At 33.6% G+C, this 15,010-nt stretch overlaps 1 long non-coding RNA gene across 2 annotated transcripts; it reads right to left on the minus strand.

The window, feature by feature from the left end:
• Window positions 1-1,312: 1,312 nt before the first annotated feature.
• Window positions 1,313-14,035, minus strand: LOC127699162 (uncharacterized). Of its 2 annotated transcripts, XR_007981111.1 has the most exons (4): window positions 13,713-14,035; window positions 12,835-12,976; window positions 2,576-2,676; window positions 1,313-1,610 (listed from the first exon to the last, which is right to left on the minus strand). It is a non-coding gene; the product is annotated as an uncharacterized LOC127699162 (long non-coding RNA). The 2 variants fall into 2 exon arrangements; XR_007981110.1 differs by lacking the exon at window positions 13,713-14,035 and having other exon boundaries at window positions 12,835-13,706.
• Between the last annotated feature and the right edge of the window lie 975 nt (window positions 14,036-15,010).

Consider the following 15,010-nt stretch of genomic DNA (forward strand, 5'->3'; position numbering starts at 1 on the left):
CCAATGAAATTTTAAACTTCCCTAGTATATCAGATGTACTTTGTGTGTTTGTCAAAAGTGTAACTTCAATAATAGATCCGTTGACACTAAAAATGACATTAAAGATAAGATACAATTGAAAATTTGCCAACATGTGATACAATTTCAAATTTTGAATTTGCCGATGGTGTCTCCATCTATGTTCCTTTCCATTAACCCGTAGACACATAGTTTTTTTATATTATTGTCTCGTGCCGTCAAGGCAAATTATGTTGTGTTTTTGTTTAATAATCTGTAAAGGGTTAGGTATAAGGTCTTATTGTTACAATTTTTTTAAGTGGATTGAAGCATCGCATTTTTGTATAGACACATAAGGTGAAGGGTGAAGGTTTGGTGCCATTAAAACGTTTAAACCCTCTGCATTTGTTTGCACCTGTCCTAAGTCAGGAATCTGATGTTCAGTAGTTGTCGTTTGTTGATGTAGTTCATAAGTGTTTCTCGTTTCTCGTTTTTTATATAGATTAGACCGTTGGTTTTCCCGTTTGAATGGGTTTACACTAGTAATTTTGGGGGCCCTTTATAGCTTACTGTTCGGTGTGAGTCAAGGCTCCGTGTTGAAGACCGTACTTTGACCTATAATGGTTTACTTTTTTAAATTTTACTTGGATGGAGAGTTGTCTCATTGGCACTCTTACCACATCTTCTTATATCTACATAGAATATAATCGAATTCATAAGTTTTTTTAAAGGTGAAGCTAGTAACCCTGTGGATATACTAATATATATCCACTGTAACAATTGTCTTTTAAATATTTAGTAACTTACCAACACAGAAATTGGACGAACAAATGATTTGTCGTGGAATTCTAATCAGTAATCGGGTCTATAAAGCCATAAGTTGAAACAGACATTTCACGGAAAGGTCGAAACGAACAGAGACTTCTTATATACCAATTTGAATCGGAGTTTCAAAAGACCAGATTAGTATTTTGTACTATACTGTAGCTCTGAATGATTCTTGTTATTGATGCAGGCTATATGATTAAGATATAGCTTGTAGCTTTCTTTTGTCTCGGCTCTTATGTCTTTCATTCCTCCACTTATCTCTTTTTCTGCGTGTCTTCTGTTATCATGCTATCTCCATACCTACATATTCATGGGACCAATATGCACGTGCACTTTGTTTTAAAAAGGAAAGTGCAATATTTAGAATTATGCTTCGACCTTAAGATGCTCTTTGATTTGCGTATTATTATATATATTATGTGCACAACCCCTTTTCTTTTTTTTACAAACGATCTTTCTTATTTGTAGGAATTCAATTTTGAACAAATCAAACTGGCAAGTTTATATTTAGTAACTAATCCAATTGTAAAATTCAAGATTTAAATAATTAGTCAGAAATCCAAACTAAATACAATTCTCTGGCACTCAAACATTGGCCAAACTCGGTGTCCTTTCTTTTGTTACTCAAATGACAGTGAGATACTATTAACATGTGGATAGTCCTTTGTATAAGTGATATTTGACCAGTCTTAGTCAATATTTGCAACTCTGGTAATTTAACTAACACAATATTGGTTCTATCAAGTCTGCATTAAGTCTTCTCGGCCAGACATCGTCAACCAACACTTGAAATAGAGATAGTAAATAGCAATTATTTACTTATAGTAATAAATTTTAGTTAAATGTACTGTCATTGAAAACTAAAATCAATTTTAATAATAGCAACTGAAGTAAATAAATGGAGATAAGTTGGCTTATACTTTATATATTTATCTGAAATGACTTGATTTATTGTGAATATTATTAATTTTCTATACGATTCTCCTTCTTTTCAATTTTTTTCTTTTGAAATTTTTAATTTTTATACTGTGAGTTAATAGTATTAGTAAATTTAAAAGACCCCGCATCTATATATCTATTAAAGAAGAATGATGAAAACGTGATTCACTGATGAGAATTTATCCGAATAGTTTCGAGTACATACAACCTTAATAATCCAGTTGTTATTTCCCGGTCAATTCGATCACTCTCATATATAAGCGCTCAGTCGATTCAAAGGAAAATACAAATTGCATTCGCCAACGAATTTAGTCTTCTACGTATTGGAATTTTTTATACGAAACAAGGAAGAAAACATCACGTACATTTTATACTAAAAAGTGTAACAACTTATTAAAGAATAAGAACATTTTTGTTTAGGGGCCAGCTAAAGCCCGCTTCCGGGTGCGGGATTTTCTCCTGTGTTGAAGACCCGTTGGTGGCCTTGGGCTGTTTTCTGCTATTTAGTCGGGTTGTTGTCTCTTTGACACATTCCCCATTTCCATTCTCAACTTAACTAGTAACATAATAAATAACCATTGTTAGGCCAGCCTTGGACACTATCCAGTCAACAAATACTTGAGATATTTTCACTTTTTATGGCCAAGGACCTAATCCAAAATAAAAAAAAACTAAGAAGGCTGAGTTTTCCAATAAACTTCGTCTACAAGTAAGTTTTTAAGAAAAAAGTTCAAGACATCCGTTAGTAAGAAAAGTCGTGATCCATATATATTTTTATGCAGTACACAATACATATACACCTTTTCCTCACCTTCCCAATAAAAGTCGAATGATTGCTCCTCCAAAAAGATTACACGGACCTTGCGAGGGCTGTATAGCCAGTCAAGGTCGTTAAAAGCTTCCATCATCATCCTAAAAGATAGAATTGACCATTTTATTTTATACAAAGAAGCGTATTTTACACAGTAAAATAGAGCGTTCTAATGAAATACACGAGGGTCTGCATGATTGGACTTACTTTAAAAAAAAAGATGGATAAACAAATAGATAATAATGGGCCAAAAATACGACAAAAAGCAAATAATAAGAGTGCTTAAATATATGTACAAAGAAAAGAGGAAAACGACCTAAAAATTAAAGACCCCCCCCCCCCCAAAAAAAAAAACAAAAAAAAAACAAGACCCTCGTACATGTATATTATATTATTTTGAAATGTACAGTAATGTATATCAGAAAACATTTATTAACATAGTTCTGTCAATCTCATCTCCCAAGTGCACTGTACTTGACTTCAGGGTATCTTAATACAAAAATAGGATATTCCTATAAAGATATTAGCTTTAATAAGTATCTTGTTCAACATTAATCTCAATTCTAAGGTGGTATCGTGTAAGGTTTTGACGTAATACGAACACTTGTTTAATACCCAAGTTGGAATTAATCACATATGATATTAAAACGACCACCATTCATCATACAAACACACATATAAAACCATATATATCAAAATTATTACGCATAACAATAAATTGCGTAAAGTAGTTTTTATATTTGCGGTCAATTACTTTTTTTGAAATTAATTATTCCGTTGAATAATAATATCCATGGAGAAACAAGACGGTCAGTGGGCGAAAGGGATTTGGTACATGAGGAAGAGAATGGGGTAAAAGCAATGCGACGACGAAAGGGGGTTTAAACGACCTTGGCTAACCATGAGGGTCTTGCACATCGAACGATTCATGTGATTTATATGGGGCAAAAAAAATATGCAATGACAACACTAAAGGAAAGTATTAAATATACATTGATATATTTTACCAATAATAAGTGCCCCTTTTAAATCACTTGAAGGTCATCTAGAAAATTGACAAAATACATCACATATATTCATAAAATTGAGAGTGGAAACGGGGAATGTGTCAAAGAGACAACAACCCGACCAAAGAGCAGAAAACAGCCCAAGGCCACCAATGGGTCTTCAACACAGCGAGAAACAAAGGCCAGAGGTTCCTGACTTGGGACAGGCGTAAAAAATGCGGCGGGGTTAAACATGTTTAGTGAGATCTCAACCCTCCCCCTATACCTCTAGTTATAATGTTTAGTTTGGAAAACATTTGTTCCACAATATTTGTTCATTTACTGATTTGCGAAAATCTAACGTTCAGCAACCAATGTCATGTACTGATTTAAAAGAATTTGACCACCTTTGAGGTTTTTTTTCTTCATTTTTGCTTAACGTCCAGCGGCAAATACTACATGTATTTTCATAATGAGAACACGTGTACAATGTAAATTTAGATGATCTTAAATATGTGTTACTAGCGGGGACTGGAAAACATAGACTTCGGCTTGAAAACGATGAGAACAAAATGTTACAAATGGACCCATGAAAGAGTAACAAGTACGACCCGAGTTCATTATGTGCTAAGTACATGGCATTTTTCTAAAGGTGTCTTGGATACAACGTCGCCATCAACTGGGACCCCCCCCCCCTTTTCCGCAGTTTGTCATCTTTCCCAATTATATACAAGTAGTATAAGTCGGATAGATGACAAATATCAACATTGTCGTCTGAAGTTTGATATTAATGTCGTCTTCCGTAACAAGTTTCCTACCCATGATTAATACCGATTTGACTTCTATTACTTTGCTATCGTCCTAATTGTGTGAAATACTACGAAAATCAACCAATCATTAAATTTTCTGTATATGCGATTTAGCACCAACGAACGCGAGATATGTATCACTTTCCAAGATTACAACTAACGATTTCCAGATCAAAATGCGGATGTTTTTTTGCAATACTATGGAATTTCCAGGATTTCAAGTTAGAAGAGGCACTTCCCGTTAAGTAAAGGATGGAAAGGTGTCCTTTAAATTCTTCAAGACATATTTAATAGATATAGGAAGATGTGGTATGAGTGCCAATGAGACAGCTCTCCATCCAAGTAACAATTTATAAAAGTAAACCATTATAGGTCAAGGCACGGCCTTCAACACGGAGCATTGGCTCACACCGAACAGCAAGCTATAAAGGACCCCAAAAATTACTAGTGTAAAACCATTCAAACGGGAAAACCAACGGTCTAATCTATATAAAAACGAGAAACGAGAAACACGTATGAACTATACATAAACAGACGACAACTATTGTACATCAGATTCCTGACTTATATAGGACAGGTGCAAACATTTGCAGCGGGATTAAACGTTTTAATGGTACCAAACCTTTTCCCTTTTTCTGAAACAATAGTATAACATCACAACATAGAAAGACACACTATAAAATAAATTGATTTTGCAAATAGTTCATGGTTGTTGTAAAGAGCGATAACATACCAACACGAACTGTTTAATTGAAAGATGATGCACAATTTAAATAGACATGTCAGATGAAAAAGATAGTCATTTTTAAAGAATTTTTTTTCTCTGACATTAGTTTTGTCTAATTTTTAAAATAACGTGATAAAAAGATTAAAGAAATGAAAAACGTACGACACGATTTGAGTTTAGATAACTTGTTATAATTGCATTAAATTGTCATGAAAAATAAACCTTACACAATGCCTAGTCAATTTCTATATTAAAATATAAATTTTCTAGTTGTTTGGATTGAAAGAATTATGGAAAAACTGTCATCGATATGATAAATTATACGCGAGACAGACGGAAAATAAAACGTAATTCAGTTATTTTTGGATTATCCTTATTAAGTGAATTTGACGGATTGTAGAAAGTCTGTCATTATAACGCTAGTCACAATTTGACAATATAAGCACGTGTTATTGGGTATACAGATATTATCGTACAATGTACGTATTAAGTTTTAAATTACAGTCTAATATTGACATAAAATATTTGTATTTAAGTGAGGTTTTACACGTTACATTTCAATAACAGATAAATCACTATTACTTATTTCATTTCTAAATATATGCAATGTTGGTAAGCTCTTTTGAAATCCAAATCTCTCTTTTATCCAGGTCTTCCAATAAACCTCAGTTTCATTATTTCGAAAGCCATATAAACAATTGATATTGACTGTTTTTAAAATTAAATTGTCTTTGAAAAGTTGTTATTATTTTCAAGTCAGTTCGACCTGTAAGGGTCAAACCGACCCAATAACCTTTTGCAAGTGTCTATTCTATAGAACAAAGGTGCAACTGGTGCTTTTTTATGATTCCAAGGTCAAGGACATTTTAAACTGACAGGTGCGCGTTTAATTAATCAACAGTAAGATACAAAGATTTAAGTGTTGCATCACTGAATACACAGCTTTGTAAACAAAATGGTAAACAATTAGCTAAAATTACGAAAATGCAAACAATGTTAGTTTATAAAAACAAATTTTATTTAAATTTATGTAATCTTTAAATTTGGAATATAATAATAAAGGAATTTGGGCCATTTAACGACAAAAAATACAAAATTTGCATAAATACAATATTTTTAAAGTATTTTGTCTGTTTTAAGAACATACTATATATATATATATATAGATAGATCTAATTTCTAAAATGAATAATGTTAATAAAGAAATGCATATTTATACCCCGAGGGGTTGAAGGCATATGAATAATATAAATATATACACAATGCAAAAAAACATAAAAAGGTAAAATGATGAGCTCAATGAATTATAATTAGGGTAAAGCAAGGATCACATGATAAAGGTTTGGGACCTCCTTGTCCACTCAGATTTTAGATCCTTCTCCTAGGCCACTCAGATTTTAGATCTTTCTCCTGGTCCACTCAGATTTCAGATCCTTCTCCTGGTCAACTCAGATTTTAGATCCTTCTCCTAGGCCACTCAGATTTTAGATCTTTCTCCTGGTACAATCAGATTTCAGATTCTTCTCCTGGTCCACTCAGATTTAAGGTCCTTCTACTGGTCCACTCAGATTACAGATTCTTCTCCTGGTCTACTCAGATATCAGATTCTTCTCCTGCATGGTACAATCAGATTTCAGATTTTTTTCGCGTCCACTCAGATTTCAGATCCGTCTCCTGGTCCACTCAGATTTCATACCCTCCTCCTGGTCACTCAGATTTCAGATCCTTCTCCAGGTCCACTCAGATTTCATACCCTCCTCCTGGTCCACTCAGATTTCAGATCCGTCTCCTGGTCCACTCAGATTTCAGATCTGTCTCCTGGTCCACTCAGATTTCAGACCCTCCTCCTAGTCCATTCAGATTTCAGATTCTCCTCCTAGTCCACTCTGATTCCAGATTCTTCTCCTGATCCTTTCAGATTTCATTTCATTTTCAGCGTCCGTTCAGATTTCAGATCCTTCGAATGTATGATTGTTTCCTGGTTCCCGCCTTGTTTATGCTTGAAATATTTCCTGCTTAACGTTAAAGCAATCAATGTATCCTAAAGGTTTTTGTCGAGAATATAACGAAAAAAACAGTGAATAGATGAATCTTGGGAAAACCGTTAAGCCCCCCCCCCCTTTCCAAAGCAAAAACACAAAAACAAAACAAAACAAAAAAGATCATCTTTATGAATAATAAAGCATAAACCTAAAATCAAAAGAGACTTGCAAGACATATGGAATAGAATAGAAAATAATATTTTATTCACCAAAGAATGGCCCCAGGAGAGCATATATAACAAATACACAATAAGATGATAAAACTTTGCAGACCAACAATAAGTTTTTTATGAAAGACCTCATAAATAGTAAGTGACGTAAGGAGAAGTCTCTGAAAACATAAGTAAAAAAACAACACATTCAACTAGAAAGGTATACTGTAAAGTACTGATATACCAGAAAGGCACAGAATGACGAGCAGTAGCTAACACATCAAATTATGGAGAAGGAGAACCAGACTTGCACCCCTTGGAAATCTTAACATGACAGGCCTAGAATGTCGACTCCACCCACGCAGTGCCCATCGTTTGCCCTAACAGAACAAAACGGAATGGCCTCACAAATTTTTTTACAGCATACTTGATATTCTATGTTTACGTTTGAAACGATGGCATTTTAACGAATTAAGACGTTGAATGATCGATTTAAATGAATCATTGTAGAAGTATAATTAATTTAATTCTAAAATTAAAATTAGGTCACTGGTTTTGATTAGTACATTTGTTTTCAAGGACAAAATTGGATTATTTTTGTTTTCATATATAGGCGAACAGCCACAACGAATAAAAAAAAATAAAAATCCGAACCTTTAACAAATAAAATATATATTATATAGTTATTGAATAATTATTTACCTTTTTATCGATCTTTAATGTGAATTTCAAAGAAAATCTATCTGTTGTAAAAACATTGTATTGTATTCTTTATCTTCAAAAATAACCATTACCCTAATGTGTTGAATATTGTATTAACAAATATGACAAAGCTAATTTAAAAATCGACAAAAAGTTACATTAATGTATATACAAAATTTATAATGTTTTAAGACAGAATTAAAGAGTGAAAATGTTTTTTTTCATGAAATATTATATAAGATATATCAACGCATGAGTAGTAAAAGTAACTTTACAATAGCTTTACAGATAAATTTTAAATTTGATTTTAAATGTTTCAAGATTTAATTTGTTATATTTGAATACTCGTACTTTGTTTATCTATTCGCCATCGAATTGAAATAAGTGCTTTTTCTATTTCTATTTTTGATTTTTGATTTTATGTTTTAAACTTTTTTTCTCGCCCTTTCTAATACTAGTATACGATCGACATAAAAGACCTAATGGGATGGTTTAAGTTATCATAAAACTCGTCTGAACCCGCTTTACGTTTCTGTACCAGTCCTTAGTCTGGTATCTTGTGACAGTGGTGAATGCTTTTATCAATAAAGACATTAGCATCGGTGCTAACCCGAATATTTCAGTCCCTCTCCGTGATCGATCTCTTCTACTTGCGATGGAGTAATCGTAGATCAGCGGAATATAACAACTGAATTATTCGGGTTACATTGTACATTGGTGTCAGGTATTTGATCGTCTCTGCTAGATTTAAACAGAATTGTGCAAACGACGTGTGCAAATATCTATTGTTAAAAACCGTATGGTTACCTCTCCATCATAATGTTTTACTTTCATTGTGTACTCAGGTTTCTGTATCTAAAACGTTTATCTAACATGTGTAGTTGGGTTGCTGCCTCTTTGTCGTTCTACCCGATATATTTACTATAGTATTTCTATTGCTGACGTAATACAGACATATTCATTGAGAACGCTGTCTTAATAACATTTACCCTACATATGTAGTGAGGTTGTTTTCTCACTGAGGTTTATCCGACATATGTATGAAGGTTGGTATCTTATTGGCATTTACCTGACATATGTAGTGAGGATGCTGTCTCACGGACGTTTATCCGATATGTTTAGTTAGGTACTTGTCCCATTGACATTTACTCAACATATTCATGAAGGTCACAAGTTGTTATCCGATATTTGTAGTTAGGTTCTTGTCCCATTGACATTTACTCGACATAGGTATGAAGGATCTTATCCGATATATGTAGTTAGGTTTTTGTCTAATTGATATTTACTCGACATATGTATGAAGGTTGTTATCTCATTGACATTTACCGGGTAACCCGACATAGGTAGCAAGGTTATTTTCTCATTGACATTTACCCGACAAACGTAGCACTTTGAAGTTTGTTATCTCATTTACATTTATCCGATATCAAGTCAGTTTGCTGTCTCCTTGACGTTTACCGATATATGTAGTGGGGATGCAGTCTCCCTGGCGTTTACCCGAAATGTGTAGTGAATTTGCTGTCATCCTGACGTTTATTAAGAATGCTTACTGCATGACGTTTACCGACATGCATATATTACATATGGTATAGCATTCAGATCGTAATATCCAATGAAAACAAGAGAAATTCTCCTGTTTTCATTGGATATCACGATCACATGTTTGAAAGGTTATTTTATGTATCCGAAGCCTTGTTTCTATTTCTAAGTATATTGACGCTATGTTTCTATTTATATGTATATTGACGGTCAATATGAAAAATCTTGCTAAATTTAGATTAATGACGTCATGACGTCACACACAACAACCATGGTGAAGCGCCGCATCAGATGAAAAGAAAGTTTATCACAAGAATTTTTATGTTAAACGCAGACGCTAAGAATAAAAGAAAACTAACGCAACAAGCTACGAAGTTCTTCAAAGAATATTGATATTTTCAATAACATGTTAAAATTCTTGCAAAATACAATTTAAAAATACACAGAAAGAACATTGAACGCCATTTTCCTAATACATTATTTACATATGTAAAATATGAATTAAGGACTTTCACTCAGCCAATACGTTATATATGGACCTGTTAGATGATATTGACACTTGGACTTCGTCCTCGGTCAATATAATCTGAACAGGTCCATATATAACGTATTGACCTCCTCAAAAGTCCATAATTGATAAATGTAGCACGGTGAGGTTGCTGTCTTCCTGACGTTTACCCAAAATGTGTAGTGACGTTGCTGTCATCCTGAAGTGTAGTGAGGTAGCTAACTGCATGACGTTAACCGACATATGTAGTGAGGTTGCTGTCTCCCTGACGTTTACCCAAAATGTGTAGGGACGTTGCTGTCATCCTGAAGTGTAGTGAGGTTACTCACTGCATGACGTTTACCAACATATGTACTGAGGTTGATGTCTCACTGACGTTTACTCAACATACATTTTATGTAGTGAGGTTGCTGTCAAAGAGAGAGAGAGAGAGAGAGAGAGAGAGAGAGAGAGAGAGAGAGAGAGAGAGAGAGAGAGAGAGAGAGAGAGAGAGAGAGAGAGAGAGAATTCTTATGTTGATTTCATAACATAGAATCTCATAGTTACAGAGTGATTAGTGTAAATATGAAATATATATAATAAAACGCATAAATATTATATATCCAGGGTGAGATGTAGGTGGCTAGTCTCCCTTGACTTACTTTTAATTATCCTTAGTTATAATTTTATTACTTTTTAACTATCTTTTTGTGCAATTTTTCATGTTTTAATGTTTTATAGTCTAATATGCTCTACCAGTCAGTATAATTATATCGGTTTTACAGTCATGTATAAATTACATATACTTGAAATTTACTTAAATACCAATATGAAACTGATGTATAAAAGGAAGGAAATGGACCTTAATTTCAGCACATCAGTGTATTGTTCGATGACATTTCAGAAATGAAAGTCAATTTTATTGTTTTAATTGACTAAAATTACAATAGGAAATTGTGGTTTTTATCTGAACAATTGTTTCAGCGAAAATTATTCAAAATCAAAACATCTGTGTAATTTTCTCACATGACTATATTAAAGTAGACCAAGTCAAAGGTTGAACTGGATTCAAAGTATATCTTGGTATATTAAGTACATAAAATGAAATTGGTGTATTTTGTTGTTGTTTTATTTTAATGTTAAAAGCTCTGGGCTCTCATCATTTATCACGTAGACGTTAAATCTAGAGAGAAACGGGAAAAGGGAAGAAGATGCGGCCGGGTAATGGATATAGAGCCTGAGTACTGGGAATAGAATACTTTACTAACATGTACCAAATGCGAATCGAATCAGCAGCAGTTTTCTTTCCTCTTATCAATAAATCTTACCTATATATAGTGTTTTAATATGTTTGATAATTATAAGTCTTTAATACTATATAAGTTGTTTAGCCTTCTCTCTCTCTCTCTCTCTCTGTTGTTGTTTTTTGCTTGGACGTCTCGGATGTTTTCTTTTTACCAAAGACGTGTCCGTCTTTCGAATGGCTCACTTGATATAAAGTAGATTGTGTAGATTGTGTGTTGGGTTGCTGTCTTATTGACGTATATCCCATATTTCATTTTATCTCTAGTTGCAACGCCCAAATTAAAGTTTTTCCACGGACCATTTCAAAATGTAGGTGACAAGATGCTTGGTTGAATGTTGTTAGCCTAACGTCCAGTGGCAAACAGTTTATGCATTTTCAGGGCGAGAACAAATTTACAATTAAAACAATAGGTAGGTCCTGTAAAAGTAGTCGACGGGGTGAAGGCCGGGACATTTGGAATGCCACTGGAAAATGAGGGAATATTTGATAGGGACAGAAATTGAGCCTTGCAAGCAAGTGTTCTTAACGTTTAAAGAGCGTGTCATTATTTTTCCACGAGGCATCGGATTTAACGACCCCATGATGGCAAAATGACGTAACATAGATGTGAAAATGGAATATAATGTGTTTTATGCACTAAAATATATCAATATTTATACTTTCAAAGACCGACATTAATCAAACGGTCATAATCACAGTTTTATGGCTGAATAAGTTTCAATGGTATATACCTAAATTTACGAGCTTTTTAAACAGTATTACAAGAAAAGTTGTATTTGATATCTTCTTTTTATAGTTTCCTTATACTTAATATTCTGTATCCAAAACATTCCCTCATATATGGAATAATAGAAGAACTCATTCAAGACACGCATCTAATATATAGAAAAACAATACATTCCTGACACTGTGACGCCAATGTTACGTATGTACTTTACTAATGGTATAGGGAAGTTTCAATGCGTGCATACTTCTGGTTGTCACATTATATTGTATTTTTGCATTAAGTATTAAAAAAGAACTATCTATCAGTTATGAAATATATACATATTTTTGAATGACATAACAATTGATGGTTCTATGAAAGTTATAATGCATGCTATACTCGTTACTAAATATGTAATAAATGTCGAACAGAGACCCTCAGCTGTCAATCACCTTTCATCAATAAACTTAATAGATCCTTGATTGGCAAACTATTAATTTCCACTCTCCAATTATAAGATCTTCCGGGTTCATTTACATGTAATAATGTAATATGACGTTTAATTTTGACAAATATGAAGTCAATTATAATGTAAGACTGTAAACAAAAGCGTAAAAATAATATCAAAGATTTACCATATATGGTAAATTGATGTCAAAAGTTTTTACATGAATGGTATTAATTAAGAAAAGACAATACATATATTATACATAAGGTAATTGTTTAGTTGTGTGGGACTGACATGAGATGTCAAATCTGTCACTTGAGATCTACCATATATTTACTAGAGTACAGATACATACATTTGAACAGTTGCAACCCTTGGATGCTGGAATAAACAGGAGAATTGGTACTTGTATTGTATCCCTTCCTTGAGGATAGTCCATAGTTTAGGGACGCCCGTATCTATTGACGACATACATTGGGACGTCAAAATACATACACCTAAAACACATGAAAATTTTATCTGGACTGCTGTAATGATGCCAAATGTTTTTGTCTTCATTTTTTTCCCCGGTTTTTGACTAAAATTATAAATCATTTTCTGATTGTCATGTAGCTTTTACCTGGTCGAGTATCATGATGGAATTGGCTGTTTACCAACAAGGAATCATTTGAACAGTTTCGTCTCTGTGGTATAAAATATACAGCTCTGTAATTTTGAAATCTGGTTATACATATAACGAAGAACTAATTTTTCACACTGCTCTTTTCCTTCCATTTTTGTCATGAGTTTGTTTACTTCTCTGGTCTGTTCATAAATGCCATCATTGCAAACAAATGTAATAGTTTTCACCGTGTAAAGTAACCATGAAATAGTGTAATCCAACGTTCGACGACAATCGGTCAACTGCGGTCGACTGCGTGCATTTGATTTTAAAGATAAGCTACACTTGAGCCTCAATCTTTATTTTTAAAATGCTTGAAATCAAAGAAATGGCAACTGGAATAAATCTATTGTATTCTTTGGCAAAGATAGTCCATGGAGATAAACCAGCTAATGATGTCGACCATATTGTAAGCACGCTTCTTGTCTAGCAACCCTGCTTGGCAGCTCTTTTGTTTTCAGCCGAGACTAAGCTTTCAATAGACTTTCAGGACTTTATCGAAAATGGAAAAGGTATGTGTTAGTCTGTAAGAACTGGAGGCATAACATTCAGGTGTCTATTGAAATACTTACCGTAGGACAGATAAAATTTACGTCAACCAACATTCAAATTACGAATGTTTTCATTCCTGTCTCTGTATAGCTTACGACATTTTTAAGTTTGTTTTTTTTTTGTTGACGCACGAAACATCGTGTTACATAGTCATGATAACAATATATTTATAACATTTTATCGTAATTTCCGGAAACAAACCACTTCTTCACGGAAACTGAGTGTGTGTCATTGGTTTACTCGAACTTCCCCTCGTTCATTGATAAAGTGGTTTTAAATACTGGATCAATCCTGTACTACGACACACACATCTATAAGTTCAAGTAAAGGTTTGTGAACCTTTCTGTAGACCTTGACATTGCTAAATGATAAGATGGTTGAGTTGTACTCTATAAATGAACACCAATGTATCGTTTCATCAGTTAATAATGATGCTTTCAGTAACTGCGAGTTCTCTCAGATCTGTACTTTTTGTCTTGTTTTTTGTTATCTGTTTTTATTACTTTGTATATCGAAAAGCCCTTTTCAACTTATTTGTTTTGTTTGTTTTTATGTTGTGCTGTTACCACACTTTCCCAGATTCGGAAGAGGTTTCTACTCCAGCAAACATGCTGAACCCCGCCTCATTCTGTATGTGCCTGTCCAAAGTCAGCAGCCTGTAATTTAGTGGTTGTCGTTTGTTGCTGTATATCATATTTGTTTTTCGTTTATTGTTTTGTACATAAATCAGCCGTCAGTTTTCTCGTTTGAATTGTTTTACATTTGTCATTTCGGGGCCTTTAATAGCTTGCTTTGCAGTATAAATTTTGCTCTTATTGAAGGCCATTTGGTAATCTATAGTTGCTAACTTCTACGTCATTTGGTCTCAGGTGGAGAGTTGTCTCCTTGGCAATCATACCACATCTCATATCTTCTGTCTTTTATACAAATCAAACATTGGCACTCATACCACATCTTCTTATATCTATTTAATCGGTTGGCATATACACCGAAAAACACTTGACCTGATTATGCGTGAACTATTTTCTACTTTTACAATTAAACGTTATAGCGCGTTGTGTTTTAGTGGTTACCGTTGGTCATCAATTGCAGCATGTCCTTAACTGTGCTGTTGGGTTGTGGTCACATTGACTTTTATTCATATGTGATAAATCATGTCTTTTCTAAAGTGATTTGATTTTTTTAAATATTCTATTATTAATGAGGGGCCTGATGGGTTATTTTCGTTCTTCGTGATCAGCGCATTTTTGCTATCGTGATCCGTTTTTCTACAGATTTTTTTTTTATATTTTCGTGATCCGTGATCATAGAAATTTAT

The sequence above is a fragment of the Mytilus californianus genome, unplaced genomic scaffold (genome assembly GCF_021869535.1).
Source record: "Mytilus californianus isolate M0D057914Y unplaced genomic scaffold, xbMytCali1.0.p SCAF_4, whole genome shotgun sequence".
Lineage (NCBI taxonomy): Eukaryota > Metazoa > Mollusca > Bivalvia > Mytilida > Mytilidae > Mytilus > Mytilus californianus.